We start from the raw sequence: 17478 nt of genomic DNA, 5'->3' as shown, positions 1-17478 counted from the left end.
GAGCTTTACCATTCTGGAACTCAGCATGTGGGAGTCAGTAAAAAATAAGTTAATTTTATTCATTTTTTCTCATTTTTCAATATATGTGCTCTACTGACAAAAGATAAAATTAGATGAAACCTTGTTCAACGTTATAAAGGTATTTTTGATGACCACTAATATAGGAATATCACAAGAACAGAAGCTTACAGCACAGGAATAGCCCCTTCATGATGATCATCATGCACTCATTTACACTAATCCCATTTCTATTTTCCCCACATCCCCATACTCGCCCCAGATTCCACCACTCGCTTGCACAGTAGGGGCAAAATACAATGGCCAATTAACTCAATAGTTCCTGTGTCTTTTGCCTGTGGAAGGAAGCCCAGGCATTCACTGGGGAGAACATACAGATCTCATCCAGACAGCATCAGAGGTCAGGAGCAGGTCATTGGAGCTGAGAGGAGCAGTTGTACTATTCTGCTATCTGCATCTTTACTTAATTATTTGTTATCCATTGTTACTTAGATTCATAATTGATTTGGAAACGAGGTTTTTGTAATCTGCAAAAAAGGAACAATTGAAATATTTTGAGCAGCACTTAAACCTTTATAAAATAGTGGGCAACATCACATGGTCAATAATACCATGTGATCAAACCTCCACACCAGCTTCTAACCAGAATGGTGTGTCAGACTGTAGCACACGATGACAAGATTTTGCACTTGCCTTTTCCCACAGATATGTCCTTTTTATTACACTGTGCCTCAGCTATGCCTCCTTGAAGCTGCAGATTCATTCTCATCTCCTGTTAAAGGGGTGGAGCATAATTTACAAGCTCGGCCAGACAAACCATGCTATTTGTCTCTCAATGTAAGAAAATCTATGGCTTTTTAAAAATAAATATGCACACTAATGATTTGTTAGATTCAGTTTATACAATTCTATGAATATTATTACTGCTAGATGACTGATTCCCTTGCACAAACCTTGTCCAGAAATAAACAGTCAAGCAGCCAAATTGCTCCAGTAACATCAGCTCTCAATTTTGTCCTTTGTTTGCTGATTTTTATGGTTTGTAAATATATAATCACATTTCTACCGGAGATTTTGACCATTTAAGGGGACAGTTGACTAATCTGCATGCAATATCACATTTGAAATGCACTTAAAGTTGCTTGTTAATAGGTGATATTTCATTGTTTAACTGTTCTAAATGTGATAATGTGCTTTTGACAATTTCACCAGTTGAATGCTTTATTCCTTTTTTCTGTCTGTGACTTTAATGAAAGTGTTTTCTCATTGAAAGTAAATTATCTGTAAAAATGTGCACATGTTATAGGAATGTCAGGGAAATAGGTGAAATCATTTGCTTGTGACTGGCAATTCTGAATACATCGATCCATTCCCATTCCAGGGAATTCTGGACTTGTACTGTCCAACTGGAGCTTCTGGATTTAGTGAGTGACAGATGCCACTTCAGTGCTCTGCATAGTTCCCAGATTGGCCAGCATTCCCCAACGTTATCCTGGGGAATCCGTTGCTCTGATTACACTATTGGAGATGTCATCATTTTGCTGGGATTTCTCCACCTCAACAATGGGCAAAGAGATTTTAAGTTAATTTACTTTGACTGGTAGGCTGGTTTGAAGTTGTTTCTTGAGATGGGCATGAAGTGCCAGCATCCACACATCAACATTGTAAAACACAGCTATGAATTTTTGAACTGGAACCAAAATGTTCTACGTCCATTTATTTAAATGTGCTTGAGCAGCAAGATTGTTTTATGTCCAAATAGACTGTGGGTCCATAAAATTGATTCAAATTCTACAGCATGATTTTTTGGTTCTCTCACATTCTAGCCCTTTATCATCAGTTCAGGAGATTGCAATTTTCTTCTGAATCCTGTTCATTCGCAATCACATCTAAACAGCACAAGATTGCATATTACTGAAATGACGCCATGCAGTAAATGTTTCATAAATCACATATTTGAGTTTGTGTCTTCATTTATATTCTATGATAATTATAATGAGCTACAGCGATTGATTTTTCCCCTTACGCAAAATGATCCTTTTAATTAGAATTATCAAGCAAACACATTAACCAGATTTTGCTGTGCATGTTTTATAGTGTGACTATAAAAAAATACATTCGAAATAAAACAATTTATGAGAGCTAGAATTGCACTTTTTTTTATAGATTTTGGTAATTGCATGTACTGAACGATGTGATAAGTTGTGTCCAAGTTCAGTGGAATAGATTGGCATTATATTGAAGTGTTTGTCTAATAGACTTTATGGAAACATTGATTTTTATTTTCCATTAAATTGCTAATCCATTGAATCCAATGGGTATTCACATGCAACTGATGTTTGTTTTATGTTTAACTTAGATGGCTCAGGCAAAAGGCCTTGAACCATACTCAAGATCAAAGCTTAACTGGAATATTTTGGTTTCCTGCAAGTTTCAAAAAAGCTCAGGCAGGCAGTTTGACAATGACAAATGCACTGGCTTCCCTGCAGAGCTGAGCTGGGAGGTCTCCCATCAAGATGGATGAAAGGTCAGCAGAAAGAAATTTTAGGCTGGTAGGAGCTCCCTTGAGTGCAGCTGACAGCAAGTCTTTTAGAGGAGGTACGAGTATGGAGCAAAAAAAAAGGCTACTGGAGAAACTCTTTCAGGTAGCATCTGTGGAAGGAAATGGATAGTTTCAGGCTGAGGCCATTCATCTAGACTAAAAGGATAGAAGGGAAATGGCCAATGTAAAGATTTAGGAGGGAAAGATGGGGTAAGAGCTCGCAATCGATAGGTGGGTCCAGGTGAGAAGGGTTGATTGGAAATCAGATCGATGAAGGCGAGCGAAGAGTCGAGAGATGACACCCTTCCTGTTTTGGAGTAGCACCTGTTGTGACCACTGCAGAACAAGTTCTAAAGGTTGCTCATCCTGCAGAGGAGCAAAATTACACTGCAATCCTGCAGATGTCAAAGTAGTCCATTCCGTTGGTTAAAGCTTTTTGCCTGCAAACACGAGACAATTCTCTCCATGTTGATCAGATGCTGGAAATCTTGAGCATCAGGAAATCCAGCCCTAATGAAGTGTCTTGGATTGAAATTTTGACTGTATTGCCCTCCATACATACTGCCTGACTTGCTGAGCTCCTCCAGTATTTTGTATGTATACTGGAAGCTGGATTACTTGCCTCTGGATTCTGTGTGCTGCATGAAACTATTTGAATGAGAAATAAAATGTGAAGAAAGATTAGGGACTTAGTGCAAATTGCACAAAGGCTGCAATTTTTCTTTTGGGGGCCTCACTGATCATCTGACAGACTAAAGCTTAGAGGAGCAGGGAGATGCTGAACAGAATGTGCTGGATGCACAAATGAGATCTCCTTCCATCTGTGAACAAGCCTTTCTTTGTGGCCTTGACTTAATGTCAATCCTGCTTACTATTTTTATATAGTTTCATTTAATTTACTAAAGCTATTTGCCATCTCAATTAGAATTACAAAGTTATCTCTTATTCCATTTGTTAAATGTTATGTACCCCTAGGGTTCGTTTTATCTGTGGACTGTCACTTTAAAACGCTGGGATAATGAGACTGACTTTTGGACACTGTTGGATCTCTGCTGACTGCAGAGTTGCTTGGTTACTATGGTGGAGAGAGGTGGAGTTATTTGATGGACAATCGATGTTATGGTTTCTCTGCAGCTTGTTTACTTTTTACAAGGACAGTCAGAGACACACATGCTCAGAGTCAAGATGGATTCCGTCAATGGAAGACACCAGTGAGTTGGTCGCTGGTTTAAACTTTCAGTAGCCCAAAAGGGGTGAGTTGAGATCGATCCAGAGTATTGATAAATGATTCTCACAAGTTTCTGCAGCTAGAACAAGTTTGAAGAGAAGAGAGGAAGGTTTGAAATAGAAGAAACTTAGTGACAAAGAGATCACCGTTTGGACTCTCCAAGTAGTCCATAAGGGTGAGTTTGTTTCCATTTGGCTAAGAAAGTGTGATTGTCACTTAGTTAATCCGCAGGAGTGGGTTCTCTGGTGAGGGAAACCTTTGTGAATACCACGTGTGTGTTTACCCTTTGTCTGGGTGTGGTAGTTCACTGAAGAAAGGCACCCCTGTGGCAAATCACTGTTGGCGTTATTTCGTATGTCGTGGAACTGGATACGTGGCTATCACGTTGTGTGTTTGGGGTAACCTTGTGGAATCTACCGGTGTGTCGATCCTTGCCTGGGTGGTGGTTCCCCTTTGTGATAAGCTACTGTTGGTGATAATCCATACGTGGATTCTGTTTAAGTATCCTGTGGCCACCACTTTGTCATGTCCTGTAGCTGAATCCGGGTGTGGTACTACTTGTGTTGAAAGGATATTCGTTGAAGATCTCTGTTGTGATATTTCATGTGTGGAGTGGAACAACTTTGGAGATAAAACCTAGTGCTGTTGTTATTTTGTATTGCTGTCGTGGAATCTGTGGAATATCAATGAAATTGCCTTCTCACAACATTCGCCTTTGGATTACAAATATCTCGCATTAATTAACCTATGCATTTGAACTGAACTTTTCTTATATACCATCGTAAGACTGTATCACTTACCACCTAAGCTTGACAAAAGTTTGGGAACTTTATATATTTACACCTATATATGCATAACACTGTTAACTCTTGATTTACCTGGTTTAAGTTACTATATGACGTAGTTACTAATAAAATAGTGTTTTGTTAACAGCAAAACCAGACTCCAGGTGCGTTCTATTGTTGCTGATACTTTTACTGGGTTGCGTGTACGTGATGTAGAGTATAATGCAGTTTCCTTTGGCAACATTTTTCACCTAGCTCTCCATCCATGATTAAAAGATGTTGAACCGTATGTGGCATTATTGATGAATAATTCCTGCTTAACATTCATTTATTCTAATTTTAATATTGCACAATTCAAACATGGTAAGTCTTAGTATGCTGCATTCTATTAGAATTTCCTCATCAAAGACCTCGCTAGCATCCATGGTGGCAACTACCACCCTACCTTCATCAATCCTCTTCATCACCTCTTCAAGAAACTCTATCAAATTTGTGAGACACAATTTCCCACACAAAACACAATGCCAGAGGAAGTGGTAGAGGTGGGTTCAGTTATAGCATTTAAAAGACATTTAGACAAGTACATTGCTAAGAAGACTTCAGCGTGATATGGGTCAAATGCAAGCAATGGGACCAATTCAAGAAGTCAATTTAGATGGCATGGACCAACTGGGCCAAGGGCTTTTTTCTGTGTTGTGTAACTCCATGACTAATTCATTTTTGTAGCTATCCTTTCCAACTAGATTAACCCAATCAACATGGAGATCAAAGCATCCCATAGTTAGTGCACTGTTCTTTCAACAAGCTGTCATAACACACACCAAAATACTGGAAGAGCTCAGCAAGTCAGACAGTATCTATGGAGGGGAATAAACAGTCAACATTTCAGTCCAAGACGCTTTATCAGGACTGATTTCCTGGTGCTCAGGATTTCCAACATCTGCAGAATCTCCTGAGTTGATAACTGCCATTACCTGTTGGTTTATATTATACTCCTTCCCACAGTTTTAATGCTGAAGTGTCACTGTAGACTGAAGGGTTAACATCGAAGTTGCTGGAGTAGACCAGAGGCATTCAACTGATACCATACTTCCTGTGGCCATTACTGAGTGCACAGTATGCTCAGGATTACAGGGAGTTGGAGGATTTTTTTCAGTGATTTATACTCTCTGAAATGGGAAAAAAACACCAAACATCTTCAGAGGTTTGATAAGACTTAGAACAACTTAGAGGCTTAAAAAAAAATTGACAGTATCCACAGATATTGGTTTCAGTCAACTGCTGACAGAAGATTATAGAATGTCTCCAGATTAGAACAGGGCCTGTCTAAATCAATTCAGCAACAATGAGCTATTTGAATTTGTGTACACATGATACCAGTGCAGCACAGGTTTTACTCCACCGTTCAGCATACCAGGTACACTTGAAGTGAAAAGCTTCCATCACCACAGGTTAGCCTGTGCTCCAATGGAATTAAAACAAAGCCCTTGTTGTCTGTGGTTGCAAGTGTAAAACAGTCTGGAGCTTCTAATACATGGAATTAAAGGAATATAAAGAAAAACCTCTCCCAGTTAATGATAGCAAAAGTTTATATCCGAGTGTGAGCCCTCACAGATAAAGGAGTGTTTTGGAGAAAGTAGTGCTGTCCAACCTGGTAATGTTAATATTCATGCACAAGCCTGTTGTTAGTCTGCACTGCAACATAAAGTACCTGAGTGAATATTGCTCTTCTGGATTAGGTATTTTTATTTTATTTATGTGGGCTTTACCTGCATTCTAATGACCTCATAGTTAAGTTACTGGAGGAGTATTTGGAGGCCTGGACCACTGATCTGGAGAGATGAGATCAGGGAGCTAAAAGCATCAAAATAAAGAAATATAAAGGAAGTGCCCAGAAAACTCAGCTGATTCACTGTACTTCTGGAGAAACAATCATCAGTTCTTAGCTGGTCTGGCATGTTTGTGACCCCAGACCAATAGCAATGGTAATTCAGAATTATCATAGTTCAAAGAGGTGGTGGGGCAGTGTATGGTGTCTGAAGCAATGACGTCTATATTTTCTGAAGAGATTAAGAAAAAGTTGTAAGAAAATTAGATTTGGATTTGTATAACACCTTTCACAACTTCAGGTTATCCCAACTCTCTTGACAGTCAATAAATTTCTTTTACAGTGTTGCTGTTTCAAGGTAACCAACATTGTGATGAGTTTGCAACAGAAAGATTGCACAAACCACTGTAAAATAAATGACCAAATCAAAATACCACATAAACTGGAAATCTGACAAAAAATGGAATTTACTCGGCAGATTCAGATGATGCCTCTGTCAGGTCAGTCAGGAATGTGTTGTGGGAAGACTTTAACCGAATCTTAGCACTCCTGATAATCAAAGTAATTTGGAAACAGTTAAAAAATAGTTTCAATGCAATGACACCATGATAACTATCTTTAAAATATATGAAGCTGTTGTTAATTAATTTAAAATATTTGCATCAAAATTAAGAAAAATAAATACTTAACTTCCTAAAAATCTTTTAAATGAAGGTTGTTGACTCCATTCAGATGAATGGGGCTGTGTTGAAAGCACCAGCTATGGTTAGTCTAATGCCCAGAGACCATACTCTGTGTATCTAATTGGCTTGCAGAACACTTCCGGTGAATGCAGGGACAAAATGAGAGGTCAAATGTTCATGTATCTGATCTCTTGTAGACTCCTGATGTCCTTGCTCCAATGTAATGTTCTGTAATGGGCCTGGCAGCACGGTCATGGGGCTGCTATCTGCCTGTACTATCCAATGTTTCCAGAACTGCCAAGGTGTTTAGTATTGTTCATTAACCAATAAATATTAGCTAGGATGCTAAATGTTGAGTTTGTCATATGCACATGGGCAATGAAAAGCTTAATTGCAGCAGCATCACAGACACAAAATGTTAGAAAAGCAGCAGTTACAAGAAAATCATAAATTAAGCATAATTTGTGCACTATTTTTACAAGAGCACAATTAGAACAAAAAACACGAAGTTCACTTTAGTGCAAAGCGGTTATAGTGTTGCTGTCCTGAGGTTGTGATTAGGGTTGTGCAGGTTGGTTCACGAACTGAATGGATGAAGGGAAGTAACTGCTCTTGAACTTGGTGGTGCTGGACTACAGGCTTCTGTACCTCCTGCACAATGGTAGATGGTACCAGGCTAGATTGGCATGTCATCGATGCCATTTGATCCTTTACATCCACATGGAAACACAGGTCTCAAGTTAATCAAAACATGAAAAATGGTGAAACTCCAACAATTTGAATTTAAATGTTTAATCTAGTAAAATCAATCATTTTTACCTCTCTTACTACTGGCAATTTTGCTTGGAAATGTGTATCTGCTAGGTACTTTGTTTTTGAAAGCCGGCATTTCTTCTGCTTGTTTCTATGCAAGCTCATTCAATTAACAACGCAATCAAGGTGATTGCCATGTGCAGTCATTGCAAATCAGAGTACAATCAACTGCGCGTTCTGTTTGATATTTGGAGCAAATGAGTTTAATTAACACCTTGTTATTCATAAACCTCCAATGTCTACTGAAACTGTTGCATATAAATTGTGTCAATGACTTCACCAGAAGTAAGTGAAGCTGTCAGTTTAGGGCCAAATAATGTACTATGTGTCCTATTGTATCAGGTACTAAAAAGCACTTACCCAAATTCATTCAGCATTTTGTGTGTGTTACCCAAATTCATTCTCCATAGTAAAATAAAGAAAGACTAAAACTGAAACAAAAATTGAAAATGTTGGATATGTGCTATATGCTTGACAGCATGTTCTGTAAATAAATAGGTTTGTTATCTCTCAGGTACTAGCTTTCTCTGGATCCAAAAGATAATTAAATGCTTTGCCAAAAAAGTGACCATTTATAATTCAAGCATCCAAAGTGTTTTACAGTCAGTAATTTTTTTTTCAAAATGTATTCACCATCTCGTATGGGGGGAGGGGAGCTACTGCACAGGATTGAAATAAGCTTCAGAGAGCTGTATACTTGTTCATCTCCATCATGGGCACCAGCCTCCCCAGCATCCTGGACATCTTCAAGGAGCGATGCCTCAAAAAGGCAGCATCCATCAATAAGGGCCCCCATCACCCAGGTCATGTTCTCATTGTTATCATCAGGGAGGAGGTACAGAGGCCTTTGGGCACACACTCAGTGATTCAGGACAGCTTCTTCCCCTCTGCCATCAGATTACTGAATGGACATTGAACCCATGAACACGAGCTCACTACTTTTTATTTTTCTTTTTGCACTACTTATTTAACCATTAAATATATATATTTACAGTAATTCAGTTTTAATGTATTGCATATTGCCAGCAAAATTAAACCTGATTCTGACCTGTAGTATATGGATTTGAGAAAAAAAGAAAAAAAAATTGGCCTAAATCTCTTGCAATGGTGCCAAGAGAGCATCAAAATACGACGATATAGAAATAGGAATGAACCATGCAACCCTCGAATCTGATCCCTTGTTATGAATGATCTTGGCTAATCCTGCACTAGAAGGCCCATTTCCTTCCTCAATGTTTCAATTCCTTGAGTGTCCACACATGTTTGATCTCAGCGTTGAATATGCTCAACAACTGCACTCCTAAACATCTCTGAGAAATTACTACCCTGAAAAGTAATATTTCATCATTTCAGTCTCATGTCCTGAGGCTATGCCTGATTGTCCAGCTAGGAGCGCAACCCCTCAGTGTCTTCACAGACCACCCTTCCCCGAATCATGTAGCTTTCAATGGGATGGTATCCCATACAGGCAACCAAACAACATGCAAAGAGATAACATCAGGGACATAGAGAACAAGTAAGGTAAACTACATCTGTAGTAACGAAATGGAAAATAAAGAAAAACATCTATGTTTGCCATCTTAACAATTTATAACCTTACTGACCTGTTCCAATCTGCCCAAACGTGACACACTATTTGCACTTCTCTTGCCTTTTCCACTCTGACTTCTGTTTTGACCTGTTGATCCAACGAGGCTGCACTTCAGAGACACAAATGAGTCTGCAGATATTGGATTCTGGAGCAAGACACGAAATGCTGGAGCAACTCAGTAGGTAAGACAGCATCCATGGAGAGAAATGGACAGTCAACTTCTCAAGTTGAGACCCTTCCTCTGGACTTAAACATAGAGGGGAAAAAGGATCTAGAAAGGAGATTGACTCAAAATGTCAACTCCATTTCTCTGTGTAGATGCTGCTTCACATGCTGTCTTCTTCTGTTGTTTCGTGGGAGGCTGAACATTGGTCCAGATGTGGTGGTAAAAATTATACTGAGATTATGGGCTCTCCAGCTTAATGGGCCAGATCACAATTGACCTGACCCAGTGTCCACAGTGCCCACCCACCTTTCCCTCATTTGGCTGCAGAGGACTGAATCAGCTGACTCCCTGCACCCTGCAGGACCCTGGGACCAATGAAGCAACAGTTGGCCAGAAGCTTCTACAGGCTGCAGCTTCTCTGTTTGGTCACGCATTTGCAGAAGGTCCCTCTCCTTTTGGCTTTCTGCGAGCACATGACCAAAAGCAGAGGTCCAAGATGTACAAGAGGTCGGATGCTGGCAGGTCCCTTTAGAGCTCCTACCTCTCAGTCTGCGTCCATGTTAGGGTGGCTTGAACATGCACAGCCAAACCCAAGGAGTCTGCTTCTCTGTTCATCTGAAGTTTTGTTGCCTGGTATCCTTTCTGTTGCCTACTGAGGGATGTTTGATATTGTTAATTATTTTGCATTAAACTCTGTGTAGATGTTCATAAATAATCCTTTCTGTTTGTGGTTGAATTTTCTGTTTTTTATTTTCCCCTTTCTTTGCTCCAGAATGTTTGTAAATTTATTTTTAGTTCTTGTAAAGGGGTTTATATAAAAGGATAAGGATGCTTTTTCCATTTAAAGATGTAAAAGTGGACAGCTGCAATTCCACTGTCCTTGTTTTATTTGATTTTAATTAAAATTCTTACAAGGAGTAAAAATTCGAGTGACCATCACGGCAGAAAATTGAAAGGTCTTTTTACTAACCCATTGTGGCATGAAGAATTTTCATTTTAATCATCTTCAGTGCTGCTGCTGGTGATTACAGATGCATTACTGGCAATTATAGGTGATGCGCTTGCTCTGTAAGCTGGCAAGAAATCTCAGAGGGGTGCATTATTCAAATTTTCTCCAGCACACAGAAACAAACACCATAAAAAAGCACAGGTCAGATCTGAGTGGTTGGTACAGCCAAGATGATAGCTCTGTTTCAAAAGAATAACTGAAAAGCAGAAATGAGGGAATGTCAGTTATTTTTACCAAAGCAAATCTTTGAAAGGAATAATGAAAATGGATTTTGTTATCAAGCCTCCATTTCACAGTCCACAATAATGACTGAATAGAGAGGTAGAAATTTGTTGGTAGCTTATAATGGAATGGAGCATTGGTGCTGCTGTTCATTGTGCACGGACTTCCATACTATTCGGTTAACACAAAGCACAGGGCCAATTTCTGCCTGAAAGGTTTTTTGCCTCGTAATAAAACCAGAAAGTGCTCGAAACATTGCAAATCTCACTGCAGTGGAGGGAGAAACAAAGCTGATGCTTCAGCTGAACAACTGAGGTCTTTGTCTCTGTCTCCATGGAAGCTTTTCTAACATCTACAGCATCCACAGCCTTTGCTTCTGTCAGTTTACATTCCTCTTTTACCCCCCTCTATTTCAGTTTGTTTTTCTTCTGAGAACGAAGAGATCTGCAGATGCTGGAAATCTTGAGCTACGCACGTAAAATGCTGGAGGAATTCAGCAGATCAGGCAGCATCTATGGAGAGGAATATAGCAGTCGACATTTCAGGCTGAGACTCTTCATCAGGACTGGAAAGGAAGCGGGCAAAAGCCAGAGTAAGGTGGCAGGGACAGGGAAAGGAGTACAAGCTGGCGGGTGAACAGTTGGTAATTTGGGCCGAGACTCTTCATCAGGTCTGACACCAGTCCTGATGAAGTGTCTCATCCAGAAACATCGACAGTTCATTTCCCTCCATAGATACTGCCTGACCTACTGAGTTCATTCAGCATGTTGTGTGTGTTTACTGTTTTTCCAGCTTTTATCTTCTCTAATTTTTTTTTCAGGCTTATTACATTTTCCTCCTGATAAGGCGTTTCATTGTTTCCTTCTTGCCCTCTTCCTTTCAGACACACAGAAAAGAAAGTAAGCTGTATTTTGACAGGTGCAGTAGCTAGTGATGCTGGGCTGCTCTTTAGCTGGCTCTATGGGAGAAAGCTTCCAGCTCTAATCCCAACTAATTCCCACACTATTTCTCACCTTGGTCCTACTCATTTCATGCCACACTCCCCAGCCCTTATCATCCCTTTACACATCTAGAGCATCAGCTCAAAGAATCCACAATTTCACCTGTTAACCAATTAATTAGCACGTTATTTAAAATCTGTCTTCACTTCTCATCAATGATAGTGGCCTGAAGCATGCACACAATCCGTGTGCTAAGCATAGCCTTGTCTTCTGCAGCTCCATATTTCTTTAACAGCATAGGAGACCACCTTAGCTTATTGAGTCTAGACGATTCACAGAGCAACCCCATTTCTCTCCCCACCTCCCTCTATCAACCACTAACTGCCTCTACAACCTATGCTCTCTACATTCCCATCACCTAAATTCCCCCTCCCACTAGATTCTGCGACTCACCAACACGGGCAATTTACTTTGGCCAATTAATCAACCGGCTTGGACGTTTTTGGAATGTGATGGTAAATTGGTGCACCCTGAGGAAACTAACACAGTCACATGGACAGTCTACAAACTCCAGACAAGACAGTATGTTGTACACCAGATACGCCTTTCATCTGGACTGAGAGATGGGAGGCAGATAGCCAGATACTCACTCTTCTCTCTCAACTGCCCATCACCAGCTCGCTGATGGACCTGCCACTTGCCAGCTCTTGCCTCACCCCTTCCTTCCATCTCCTTACACTGGCTATCACCACTCTAACTTTCAGCCCAGATGAAGGGTCTCAATCAGAAGCATCGACTTGCTATTTCCCTCCATAGATGCTGCCCAATAAGCTGGGGTCCTCCAAAGTTTTGAGGAGATGTAAAAAATCTGTTGAAAAGGATGACTGTTGGCCACTGACATTTAATACTGAAAAATCTGAAGTATTACATTTAGATAGGTAGAATGAGAAAGGCATTATAAACTAGAGGGCACAACTCAGAAAGGGGTAAATGAAGATAAAGATGTGTAGGTATATACCTAAATTTCATTGAAAATGGCATGAAGATTGAGTAACTGGTTAAAAGAAACATGGAGGACCATAGGCTTTATAAAGCTGTAGAACATATAGTACAAGAAACAAACCCTATTTCCTTAGTCAGTAGGTATAGCTACATTCCCTTGTCCCAAGTCATAATGAGCCATTCTAAATCTCTGGTTAACTGCAACAATCATCACACATCGCACATCACAGGAACCAGCCTCTCCTCCATGGACTCTATCTACACTTCTTGCTGCCTCAGTAAAGCATCCAGCATCATCAAAGATCCCACCCCCTGGACAATCTCTCTTCACACTGTCCTCTCTACCATCAGGCAGAAGATACAAAAGCCTGTAAACATGAGCCACCAGGCTCAAGGGCAGCTTCTATACCATTGGTATCAGATTCTTGGCCTCACAATTGACCACATTATGAGTTTGCACTTTATCATTTGCCTGCACTGCACTCCTTCAGTAGTTTCTACACTTTTGATGCATCATCAATAACTCTCTCTGAGACGTAAAGGCGAGATATCGGCTTTTATTGACTGGAAGAAAGAACAAGCAGTAGTTGACCACCATACTACATCCTGGAGACTGAGGGCTGGGCTCAGGCCTCAATCGCCTTTATACCGGGGTCTGTGGGAGGAGCCACAGGAGCAGTCAGCAGGGGGCATGTCCAGACAGGTATATGTAGTTCACCACAACTTTATCCTGCATTATTACCTTTTTAGAGAGAGTGAGAGGCACTGAAATTCCAGGGATACAGGACAGTAGTTATCCTGCGGACAGGGGAAGCTGGGTTTGTTCTGCTCGGAACAGAGGATATTGAAAAGTTGTTGCAAGGACGATGCTGAGGATGAACCCAAGTGCAGGACACGGGCATGGAGGCAGAGTCGTGAGGTGTTAGCATTGTCGTGAATGGGGAACATGTATCCAGGAGAGTCTTTACACAGAGACAAGGTTTACATAGAGTATCCAGGAAATGATGCAGAGCTTAGAACTGCCAGTCCTAAGGTATCAGGAAACAAGGTTTACCCACACTAGAATCAACCAAAGCATGGCTGTGATGCCTGAGTTTTATCCTGTGTTCGCTAATGGGAACCAGGTGTGTTGTAATTAGCTGAACTGGGAACAATTGGAAATCAGACGAGGGGATTAAGGCCCAACTAAAGAGGTAATAGCAAGATGGGGAATTGCCAGGCGGGACCATGACAAAGGTTAAGCACAAGATTCTGCTGATGCTGGAAATCCAGAACAACACACACAAAATGTTGTAGGAACTCAGCAGGTCAGGCAGCATCTATGGAGAGGAATATTTCAGGCTGACTCTTCATCAGGACTGGAAAGGAAGTGGGCAGAAGCCAGAGTAAGGTGGCAGGGACAGGGAGGAGTACAAGCTGGCAAGTGATAGGTGAAACTAAGTTGGGGGGAGGGAGGTTGAAGTAAGAAATTGGGAGGTGATAGGTGGAAGAGATAAAGGGCTACAGAAGGAGGAATGTCTTGGGAGAGGAGGGTGAACAATGGATGAAAGGGAAAGAGAATAGGAACCAGAGGGAGGTGATGCCCAGGTGAGCAGAAGGGGTGAGGGGGTAACCTGAATGGGCAATGGGAAAATTGAGAAGGAGGGAGGGGAAAGGGGATGTGATCATTTAAAATGATGAAGGTTGTTGAGAGAAGCTGTTCTTATTGGAGGAATGGGAAAAACTACAGGAAATAGATGAAGATGATCAGGAAAGGAAACAAAAAAAATATGCTGGATAAAATAAAATTCCTGAGAGGTTAAGGGTCTGGAATATACTGCCAGAGGATTGGAGTGGAGACAGATTTAATTCTCATGTTCAAAAAGGATCATGATGGGCATCTGAAAGGAATGAATTTGTAAGATTGCAGGGAGAGAAGAGGTAGTAGAACTGATTGGATTGCTCTTACTTAGAATAGGTACAGGCCTGATGGGCTGAATGGCCTCCTTCTGCACTGTGATAATTAAATAGAGTTTTTTTTTCTGTAGCCAACCACGGTAAAATCCCTATTGGATTCTCAGGAAAAAAGATTGAATTCAATGAAAATAAGCAATGAGCCGTAATTTAAGCTGAACAAATGAAACAAGTTCTCTGTAAAATACCTTCCCTCGGGCTACGGTTAAGGATCGTCACATACAAATTACTGTGTAACATTAGATTGACAAACAAATGGACTTACTGTATGTCTGGAAAATTAATAAATCATTTTAAGGCTGGGGTAAAACAACTGAAAACTAAACTTGAATGTCTTTTATTAAAATTGTCATGCTTAGACAGTAGCACTTCAGGGTGAATCACACTTCCGATTTGCTTTATTTCAATTTAATGTGGGCAATGACTGGGTTAGGAATGAATAATTCTTCACTGTCCCTTAACAGCTGCCCCTGTTCATTCTGGGTTTCTGAGCTCAAGTCACATGGGATTTTTGTCTACATTAATTTGTGTGATCCTAACAAACCTCAGGGATTGTGGCAGCACAATAGTATGTTACTGGGCTAGTAAGCTGGAAGCCTGGACTAATAATCTGTTGAATGTGCGCTAAAATCCCACACCAGTAGTAAGGGGATTTAAACATAATTAAATAAATGTGGAATTTGAAAGCCTGTATCAGTAATGTTAAATATATTTGTTTCATCTCTACCTATAAGGAAATTTGCCAACCTCAATCCTATGTCATTGACTTTTAACAGGTTTCTGAATTGCTTGATGAAGTTACAATTTTTTAGGAAAAACTGTAAATCATAAATTGGGACCAAATAACCATTGGCCCTGGTGTACTCAGCCAGACGACCCTGTGACCTACATCAGTGAAGAGATGGACTTGTATTTAAATGGAGAAGGATTTGTCTCACTTGCCCCAGACTCTTTCCTGACTATACTTGAAGTCATATAAGAGCAGAAGGCATAGGAGCAGAATTGGGCCATTTGGCCCATTGAGTCTGCTCCACCTTTCAGTTATGGCCAATTTATGTTCCATCTCAATCCAGTTTTCCTGCTTTCTCCCCGTAATCTTTGATGGCCTTACTAATCAAGAACCTGTCAACCTCCACTTTAAATATAGCCAATTATGTGGCCTCCACAGTTGTTTGTGGCAGTAAATTCTACTGATTCATCACCCTTTGGCTATTTTTGGGAGGACTTAGCATTGACATCAGCCCCAAGGAAGAATCAAATAAAATGCAAGGAACCTATCTGTTGATCATCACTCATTACTCTTCATTAACAAATGAATTGGTATTGAACTGTATTCAATACATAAATCTGTATTGAACACTACCTGAAGTAACCATGTACAAGCAGTACACAGAACTCACTATAGGTAAGGGAGTTCAGTATTTGTTACCCAGTCAGAGGTGCTACATTACTGGTGAGCTAAGTAAAACCAGAAGGAGATGATGTTACACTGATTGGCTGGTGGTAAGAGACTGAGCAGGAGAGAACATAATCCTGACTTTGTCCTCACCACTCTGCTTGTGGTAGCTCCATTTGCCCATGATGGTCTTGCTAGGGCTTCTCACAGAATTCACCATTTTCTGTGGCTGGAAGCAGGGAATCCACGAGGGCACTTTGTGTCGTCACAGTGGGATGGCTCCATCTCTCTCCTTGTGACCCAGTATTTCTCCAGGGGATTCAAGATTCAGAATTGTTTAATGTCATTTTCAGTACACAAGTGTAAGGGAGAATTAAATAATTGTTACTCCGGATCCGATATAGACAAAGCACAATAATAAAAAACATTAAATATATTGTAAATACTATACATATGATAGCCTTATGTACATTGATTGTATGTCCATAAAGTGACACTTGGCACAGGAGTGTCTGTATGTAAGGTGACTGACAGGAAATAATAAGGTAGTGGTAGTTGGGGGTGTGTAGGGGAGGCTGGTCCAATGAGGAATGCTGGGCACTGCTCGACCTCTATGTTCTCAGATGCCCAGTTATAAATGGATAACTTAGTAAATAATATCATTTCCTTAAACTGACTGTCGATAAAAGCCATGCTCAACATGCATGCACAAAGGACAGGGAAATCATTTGCAACTTCACCCAGAGATGCCCGTTATCTGAGAGGACTGGCTTTAGCAGATGTTATTTATTCTTATCCAATATCAACAATCACGAGGAGATCCAATAACATCTCACGATGGGTTGTGTTGTTTTCTGGTCCTTGAGTTTTGCTTCTGGGTATTAACCCAACTTTGTCTATTGATTAACCATGGATACTTCCCTTATTGTGGGAAAGCTGCACTTGTGCAAATTATGTTTTCAGCTGTTGTGCAGAAATTCTGACTTGTGCAATTAGTCAACAAGCAGATGCCAATATATCACTGTCCCAGTGGAAGAGTTGTAGTAGACATGCTCCCAGCCACATCGTTCTGATATGCAGGAAACCAACAAAGTGGGAAATTGTGTATATATCCACAGGAAGCAGTTAAATAATCTTTCCATTCCAGACAACAGAACTGTGATGGAAAATGGCAGTGTTGCCATGCAGTGCTCACCAGTGGCTTAGCTTGTGTTTCACCAGGACTTCTTGACTTCAAAGATCATAACAAAATTATGTTTTCAGCTTGGTTAATAAAAGGCATTGACTTGAAATTGAACCCA

General features: G+C 40.4%; 1 protein-coding gene across 4 annotated transcripts in view; it reads left to right on the top strand.

Moving 5' to 3' along the window:
* The window catches only part of znf385c (zinc finger protein 385C), a 408205-nt gene that overhangs the window by 179527 nt on the left and 211200 nt on the right, over positions 1-17478 (top strand). The window lies entirely within an intron of this gene.

This window comes from Hemitrygon akajei, chromosome 18 (genome assembly GCF_048418815.1).
Source record: "Hemitrygon akajei chromosome 18, sHemAka1.3, whole genome shotgun sequence".
NCBI lineage: Eukaryota > Metazoa > Chordata > Chondrichthyes > Myliobatiformes > Dasyatidae > Hemitrygon > Hemitrygon akajei.
Note: the sequence above shows the minus strand (reverse complement) of the source record. Positions and strands in the feature narration are given on the sequence as shown.